This window comes from Pinus tabuliformis, chromosome 1_2, assembly GCF_031772625.1.
Source record: "Pinus tabuliformis cultivar Carrire ecotype Pingquan chromosome 1_2, CPIR1, whole genome shotgun sequence".
Lineage (NCBI taxonomy): Eukaryota > Viridiplantae > Streptophyta > Pinopsida > Pinales > Pinaceae > Pinus > Pinus tabuliformis.
The window spans coordinates 197,838,948-197,848,747 of record NC_142298.1 but is presented as its reverse complement, the minus strand read 5'-3'; positions in this window follow the sequence as shown (position 1 = coordinate 197,848,747).

Below are 9,800 nucleotides of genomic sequence, written 5' to 3'. Positions count from 1 at the left end.
ATGTTGTTAAATATGGGCCATCCTGTGTAATCTCTAGTCTCCGCTTAAAAATAACATTAAAAAATTCATGACAAACTGATTACTTAGCTTAAATAAATTTATGTAGAAAATGCCTTTTAGTTCCAGGTGCCTACCAATGGAAACTCCCAGGCCTGCATGAGCAAGGGTTACAGAGAAACTTTTGCATGCTTCATTGTTTTCGTATGTAAATTTTAATTGTTGAAACTAAAAAAGTTACAGGGTTGATGGTTTCTGTTCCCTTGTTTTAATTTGTAGTTGAAGAGTGGACAGATCCGCAATCGAGTTTCTTTCCCACTTAAAACTTGCATGAATCAAATAGTTGTGCTTGGAATCGTGTTTATCTCTTACTGGGAAATCCTGTTACTTGAAATTGGATTGAAGAAATCCATTGTATATGAGATGATTTCATGTGCATTGAAGAAGAGAAATTGATTGCTTGTAGAGAGAGTTTTAGTGCTACTGGTTATTCTTGGGCAGCTCGACTTTTTGGACAACTCCAAGCCCAAGTTTGCATTTACAGTTTAAGTCATTGTTAAATATGGGTGTAGCTTCAAGCTCTCTCGCTGCCAAACATGGTTTGAAGTAAAATTGTTTGGTCAGGTAGAAGGAAAACCCAAATTTGGGTATAGTTTGCATTCTCATCAAGGAAATAAACTTGTTGCTTGTAAGCTTGAACAGAGCCCTAGGGCGGATGATTCAAGTTGGTGTCATAAACTTGATGTTTTATGCTACGAAATCAAAACCATACGATCCATGGTAAAGATAGCGGTTGCAAATAAAATGGTGAATTATTTCTCTTTTTCCATTTTTGCTTGGTTAATCTTCTTATTCTTAAGACAGTTATTTAGGTTGATTGGATTATAATTTGAAACTGTTGAATAGCACACTGATAAATGAGTTATGATCCAAAGTTGTTGATTTACCACCAGGAGGAGCGACATGTTTCTTAGCAGACCATTTGGATTATTCCTTCATAGTACTAGCTCCATGTCCAAAAATTGGACACAAATTCAATCATGTTTGTAGATTGGTTGCTGAATGTTTCCTAATTGTGCTTGTGATGGTATTTGATCTGAGCCAATCCATCATCATTTGAGTTTCTTCAAGATTGAATGTCTGAAGATTGACTTGCATGAGATTAAGATTTTGTTGTGCATTGGGAACAAAGCGAATCGGTCATACTTGTATGACCAAAGCAACCACATTTCAGACCTTTCCTTCTGAAAGAGAGTTCTTCCATTTGCTTGACCGTCATAAAATGTCAGTAAGCCGTTATAGACTGGATAGCTCTTGAAATTATGAAATGAAAGCAAAACCTGATAGGAAGAATGAGGAACATAAACTGTATATCTTGGAATGGACTGTGATAAAATTTACACATGCAATCCGATGGGCATGCTTCATTAATTGCGAAGCAATTAATGCTCGCTGTTAGAAAAACAAGTAATATGCTAAATTAATTTGGAACATATCATAAAATCGAATATTACCAGTAACTGTTATGGGATTTGTTAATCATTATGCACTGCAGAATTGCTAGATATTTCACTGATTTCCAAGGAAGAACCCTGAATTTGGTGTCTTAGTTCTTTCCTGGAACCAGAAAGGTAGCATTTTCTGTACTTAACAACATTCATATTTAAACTTACATCAAATTTTGAAAGAAAGCATCTAAGAGTTAGAAGGAAAACGTCAGGCCATAAATATCATATGCAATTTCCCAACCAAACAGGTCAGGAATACTAACAAAATTGTTAGCACAGTTAACCACGACTTTCATGTAATCATAGATTCCAACACTGTAATGACGGAATGCAGGTTGAGCGATACAATGATACATACATGTATCGTAGAACTATATGATTTTTTTTATAAAGTGCCGAGGGACTGCTTCATCAGTCTCTTCTCAACAACAGAGGTGAAATATTTCTTTGCTTTGAGTCAGTTAAGAAGTTGCCTAGGTGAATGAGATGCAATGTCAATGTGGCTAAAAGAAGGGAATCACTCAATTGAAGATTCCTAAATGACAACTTCTTTGTTCATTGGGGAGCGCATGCTGAGAATTACGATAGAGTGATGCAGCTAGTTGGGCAGATTTTGAGGCCGTAGTCTAACTAGCCGGAGGAATTGTCTGGACAGTTATGGAAATTCCAGTCATATTTAGAGAAAATCAGGCAAGGATTTTTGTAAATCTATAGTTGTTAAACTTCAAAATTATAGGTGTTTTAGACATTTTTGATGGTGCTGAATCCATTTCCACCATCAAAAACACGATTCAAACAGTGTCTCCACAAGATTTTTTGAAATTTTTTTGCTCGGATTCCGGCCACTTTTGACCGTCCGGGCAATTCCTCTGGCTCGTTAGACGACTCCAATTTTGAGAGATTAAGGGCTATAATGGGTTGTTCTGGTTACATATTTTGTACATGCCTCTATATTTGTTTATAAATTCTGCTGTATTTGTTTTGTACATGCCTCTGTATTTGTTTATAGATTCTACAATATTTGTTTTGTAAATGCCTCTATATTTGTTTATAAATTCTGCTATATTTGTTTTGTACATGCCTCTCTATTTGTTTATAGATTCTACTATATTTGGTTTGTACATGGCTTTGTATTTGTCATATATTAGGACTCAAGGGGGAATGCCAAAAGAGCCAGCTTTGTAAAGAAAGTAGAGATCCACAACCGATGACATAGGTTCCATAAACATTGACATTTTGTAAGCCAAGAAGAGTGTGAGGCAAGATGGAGTCAAATTTTGGACTAACAGCTATTTGAAGGTTTTGGAAGGCCCATCTGTGGATGTTGTGTACAATCCTCTGTGCACCAGTTCACATTTTGAATGAGCTCTTAAGTCTTCCCAGAAAATGAATGTCCCTTGTCTTGTCCATATATGTGTTTGATGACGTCATAAAATTGAACTTCAAAATTGTATTTTGTAAGCCAAGAAGAGTGTGAGGCAAGATGGAGTCAAATTTTGGACTAACAGCTATTTGAAGGTTTTGGAAGGCCCATCTGTGGATGTTGTGTACAATCCTCTGTGCACCAGTTCACATTTTGAATGAGCTCTTAAGTCTTCCCAGAAAATGAATGTCCCTTGTCTTGTCCATATATGTGTTTGATGACGTCATAAAATTGAACTTCAAAATTGTATCACAGGATTCAGTCATTTTAAAGCATATTTCATTGAACGGACCTTTTATCAATTGGATGCCTTTAGACACTGTTGATTGAACATGTGTTGGAGTGGTTTTTGTGCAATATACAGCTGATCTTCCAGAGGAAGATACTATTATTAGAGTATTTTGATATTTTATTAGCTCATTGATATGCAACATTGCATTCATCTTTTCGTTTTCTTTTTGTATGTGAGTGCCAGAGTTGCCGAATCTCAAAAGCCCTACATAAGATTCCCCTAAATTTTCAATCCTTCATACATTATATTACAGTTGCAGTGAACAGATGTAACTTATGGCTTGGGAGGCCTGCATATGCAGTTTATGAATTTTAGATGAGTGATTTATATAACTATATTTTGCTTCCAAGATTTTGTACAATCCGAAAAAGGACTTAAGCTTGTGGTTTGGTTTAAAAAAGAACTAATGGTTTATGGAAATGTTACAACAGCTCAATTAAACATCATGCTTATTGCAAGTAGAAGTCTAATTTACTTGTGCACTTAAATATCAACCTGGGTCTATTTTTCTTGTGAGATGCCTATGCAGTGTCTATGCAGAAGAGTTACTCTAGTTTAAGCAAGAAACTATAAATTACCATAAATCAAACGAGTTCTATTATTGAGTAGCGGATTTATTTCTATGAAATGTAGAATTGTAAATCGTACAAGACTGAGTTGTAATAAAATAAAATAAAACTCAAGTAAATCATAATTCCACTGTAAGTAAAGAGGATTACGATCTAATAGAATTTACCAGATGATGTAATGATAGCTATAGGAAGAAATTTACAAATTAATTCGATGGATCAATTCGTCCGTGACTACTGAATCAAAACAACAAATTACAAAACTGCATGAATTATCAATACTGTAAATAATAAAAACTAACTAATTAAGCCATATTCTAACAAGGACACAATTTCATCTTGAAAACCATGGAAATTCTCGCTGGATTTAAGAAATTTTTGGAAATTTAGGTTACTGTTGTCAAATTTAGTGATTTTAGGTGCCGGGTCTTGATGGTGCTGAATCCATTTTCACCCTAAAAAAATGATTCAAATACTCCTAAAACTGGATTATTCTTGAATTTTTTCAAGTGATTCCAACAAAAATTTCACCCTCATGGGAAATTGTGACCTCAGGAGACAACGCTAATTAAATTTCACCCTCATGGGAAATTGTGACCTCAGGAGACAACGCTAATTAGTAGTACCTGTAGTAGCAGGGTGGGCACTACGTCCTTTGGAACAGGGTAACAGAGATAAACTACAAAACGAGGTCTATTTACTCGAACACATGTGAATCGAAGAAAGCGGTGTCTATTTTATAGAAGGAAGCCCAGTTTATTTCAATCACTCTCTCATTACATAGCTTGAAGTCTAACTTATGAGGAGCACTGCCCCCTTATTTATATACATATGGAGGTTCCTTCAAAGTAGGTATCTGTAACAAACTTCAGATGTTTCTACAACTACATAGCTAACTACTCATGGAATCCATTGTTCAGGCTTAACTGATAGATTACTATTCTTAGGATTCATCCACAAGTTGAGCTCAAGTATCATTTATTTAGCAAAAAGGACTATTGGTGTAAATGTTGTGTTTTAACTACAAAATTGCAGAATCTTGCATTAAACCCCCAACTGCTATCTTGATTGCCAAACAACATCTTTCTTAAAGCATCTCAACTATCACATTAATGGTTTCATGGCTGGCATTTGGAGGTTTATAACGGTGTCCATGGCAGCGCTTCTCAATTGTTGTGTTGATGGCTCCGCGGTTGGTGACTCGGATCCGTAGAGGTCCTGTGCAAACCTTCAAAAATATTGAAATTATAGCATATCGTTAGTTCCTTCACACACGTAAAAACTTAGGTAACATATGATTATACTTCTAAGTTAATCAATAGTTAAGAAAATTCTCAAAAAATCCTTGGTTATCTCGTTGCTCTTCTTTGTGGTGAGAGTATCAAGGAAACTAATAAACCTTGAGCAAACGTATAGAAAAAGGGAAGTCAAAAAGATCAATAGGAATGCAGATGCAAGCCAAACATGCACCAAGCCAAACATGCACCATGTGCATCGTACTTTAGGATCAATGAGTATCTTTCCATCTTAGGTTTCACTAAGAAAAATGTAGACTATAATCTTTATTGTTTGGTTGCTTGTTCTAATCTTCGTGTTTTAGTCCCATATGTTGGTGATCTTATAAGAAATTTACATAATGGTGCAACGGAGGGTTAGTGACATAATCTAATATGAAGGACATTAGCTGACATTAGCTTGATGTAGTACTTTATGGATTTGTATGAGTGGCAAAGTCTAAGTGAAGTTTTCGTTGGATAGGGTAAGTTTGTAGTCAAGATTCTGAATAAATTTAAGATGATGGACTACTAGCGCATGGCTACTTTTATGGTAGAAAATTTGAAGTTTTTTTGTTGATTATGATTAGCAACAAAAGTAAGGTCATTGGGATGTTACAAAACACGTGCTTTGGTCCTTGAAGGGCGTGGTTGATTTTGGATTGAGATATATTGGTCATGGAGAGGTGCTACTGCAAGGTTTTTTCAAATTTTGATTCAACAATGAGTGCTAGTTATAGGAAGACCACTTCAGGGTGTTGTTTTATTTTAGAATTAGGAATGGTTTCCTTGTTCAACAAAAAACAAACTTTTGTAGCTCTTAGTTTAGCAGAGGCATAATATATGATGGCTGGTTCTGCTAGTTGTGAAGCCATTTGGCTTCACAAATTACTAATAGAGCTAACGAATTAGGGTTTAGATGCTTTTGTGATTTACTATGATAATGAAAGTTGTATCAAATTCTTTGAAAATCTATATTTCATGATTGATCTACACATATTGAGATCAGGTACCAATTCATTAGAGACATGATTCAAAAGGGAGTTGTGGTTTTGTGATACATTCAAATAGACTATTAAGTCATTGATACCTTGAGTAAGCCAATTACAAAAGATAAATTTCAAATGTTTAAAAAGCAACTTGGTATGGTAGAGAACACTTTCCTTGGTAAGAGGGAATGTTAGTAAAAGTACCTTGGATAAAAGAAGAAGGCACATGCATGCTTGTATGCATGTGTCCACCAACGACATTCACTCTTCTATAGTAGTAGATATGGGTGCATCACTCTTGAGTTATATAGGGATAGGGTGCATGCATGCATATTCTTGCCATTTATCCTTAGATAAGGCATGCTCTACCACTAGCTTAGTTTAGAGGCATGGACCACCAACGAAGATAAACTAGGAATCAAAATAAAAACGAGTTGGTTTTATTTTTTAGTAAGTTTTAATTTTGAGTTTGAGTCACATGCAAAACTATTTTTTGCAAACACTAGTATGCCCTTCTCAAATCTCTAAGAGAGAGGGCATGTAAGTGTCACCTTCAAAGTTCATATGAGGTCAAGATAAGTCAAGGAACTTCTTGGATGAGATATGAAGACCTTGCAAAAATATTTGGGGAGCATGGAGCAAATATATAGAGGAGAAAGAGGGATTGAAGCGAATTCAAGAACATTATGTCTTATGTTAATATAAGTATGTAGTGGAGTCAATTGCTAAGAGTAGGTTTCAAATCCTTGAATCTCAACAATGCTTGAAGGTGTTCTAAGAATATTGTTCCTTGAGTAGGAGAGGAGCGTTATTATCCATCAATCATACATCGAATAAATGACAAAGGTATTATAGAAACCATGTTCCTTGACCCAAAGTGGAGGGGGGTTACCCACTAGTCACACATCCAAGAAATGAAAAGGGCAATAGACACCTAAATCTACAATATATCATTTCTTATGGAAGGATATGTGCATAATGCCACTAATGTGGAAGAGATACAATATAAAGTGCGAAAATACCACCCTATGATGGAAAATCTCCAACCATCAACAAGCATGCAGATCCCCATTGATGATTGCAAACCCCTGATAAGTTGTGACATAAATTCTTCTAACATATTGGAGAAAGGATCAAATATGATCCACGAGGATAACTTCATCATAGGATGATGATCGAGGTGGTAGCTAATGGTGTAAATTAGGGAATTCCATGACATGGTAATGACCCTAAAGAATATTGCATTATGAAACCTAGGGAACATTAGGGATTGAGGAACTATAACTAAAAATATTTGGGTGGGAAACACCCTTCATTAAAGAAATACCTAAGGTCGAATGAGGTCACTAAATGTATCATCGTAGTACCATTAGGTGAGCAAGGTGATAATATTCATTGCCTAAGTCTTGGAAATGAAATAAGGGTCATGTACTACAACTTGTGAAACTTGCATTCCCCTTCTTCTTTTCAAGTTTATGTTATGCCTTGAATTCATCACTTCAAGCCACACCCTATGATGTTCATTTGTGTGGATACCTTTAGTACCAATTTTGGCTTAATCCATGGATGAATTGGGAATTAATGCTATGTCCTAGTTTTTGATTATAAAAAATCTACAATATATAGATTTCACACTCGTACTCCTCATCCACGTGCCCTTTGGATGTGGGTGTGGAGAGTGTTTATTTTTTCCTTTCCATACATGAAATACTCATGGATTGCAACAAGAGCTTTCACTTGTTCTTGTTACAACTTGCATGTGCTAGATTACTTCCTTTGAGTCACCTTATCTTAGCTTAGGCACACAATATGGTCCATCTACATGATGACTAGTAATTTGAAAATACCCCCTTGTACTTCGTCCCCTTTCATCTTAGCCCTTGGTCACATGTCTAACCTTAGTAAAACATTTGGATTATCAAATTGGGACACCTTATAAGTGACTTGATCAATCCATTAGATTCATGCCCTGATCAGTCTGAATGTGCACACATGCACTTCTGATCACTGTCATGAGATAGCCCTCTGAACCAACTTTCCAATGCCTGTCACGGTTCCTAATTCTGACTCTAGATGCTCTTGTTACACTGAAAACAAAACTGCCTATGATCTCCAGAATCTGCATGCAAAAACCAAAACTACTCTCCTTTCTTATCAATGAAGCAAAACTTCCTTTTAAAGGCCTGTGGATACATTGAAACCTCCTTGGGTTGATTATAGGATGAATTGGTTGAGTCTGGATAGGATTAAGAGCTTGGTCTATTTGGAATTGGACACCTAGGGCTAGTTGCATGGTCCTCGAATTATTTCCAACAACATAAACCATATAAAAACCCAAAATAAACATTAGGATAAGCCATAACTGCAGGTGATCAGGCTAACCGAGCAAAGGGCTAACAGTTTCCATGTGAATGCTAGTGGTCTAACCACTAGATGCCACCTTTGCGGTTTTCCCCAGCGGTTCCGGTGATGGTTTCGCTAACTGCCACATGTGACAACTGTTGCAGTTTGCGCTGACTGCTAACTCCAACAGTCAATCAATTGCCCTGATCACATGACCTCCAATGCGGCTAGGTTGCCTGCACAGTCAACTATGTATTGCAATTGTTTTACAATGTAATACATTAGGCCAAGGGTTGTATTTGTAATGTTTTAATATATATATCATTGTGATAGGTTTAGGTTTAGGTGTTAGGTCTATTACATATGCCATGTATTTTGATTTCAACTTAGATTAGGTTTTAAGCATAGGTTTTGGACTTAGATGTAGATTAGGGTTTAGTACATGAAATTTATCAACCCTTTTACAATCCATCGTCACTAAGTGACATTAGCGACATTTGTTGCATGATGACAAACTTGTCGACATCAACACCCGTGAGTGGATGACAAAACCCATGTTGACACCAAATCCTGTGAGGCGAACGACAAGACACATGTCATCGACCAACCCTGGTGGAACTGTCGATGGAACACAAGTCGACAGCTAAGTACAAATCCATATCCACTAAACACCATGAAAACCATAAACGTTACTTGAACAACCTAATCCATATCCAACATTGTCGAAGCTGACGACACGAACTGAATTGACGACGACTCTAAATCACTGACAATGACACTTGAACACCTGTGCAACTAAATCAATGGAATCCCCCTGGATCATTCCTCTCCACTTGAAAGCTTTTGGACCACAAAATTTTGATTAAACAAATAGTCGATGAGGGTAGAACTCCCTCTCTTTCCACCTTGACCTGACGATGTACCAATACATTTGATCAATCACCTACAAGTGATGACCTTGATGATGTTGACCATGTTACATTTTGATTCGGTGACCTGTTCCATCCATCCGCAGTATGAACAACTTGCAACAATGGGCAAACAACCTGTTATGAACATGGAAATTGATTCCTTTCCACGAAGAACCATGAGTTAGTGATTCATAATCTTTGAAAACAGTCTCTATTGGATGTTGTTTAATACCATCAACATGTATAAACAATCTATTTTGCGGAATAATAGAGACAATCAAAGATACTCTTGACATCAAACCAGCTACTTGATTACACATACTTTCCTGCGTCTTGATTACTAAGTGAACTTGTTGCAATGAACCTAGGTGAAATTTGTTGCAGCTTAGTTTGTCTTTGAAAGTATTGATTTAGATGTTGATTTGTTTGAATCACTTTTTCTTCATTCATTAAATTATGTTTCCATTGATTAGCACTTTCCTTTGATGCATAAG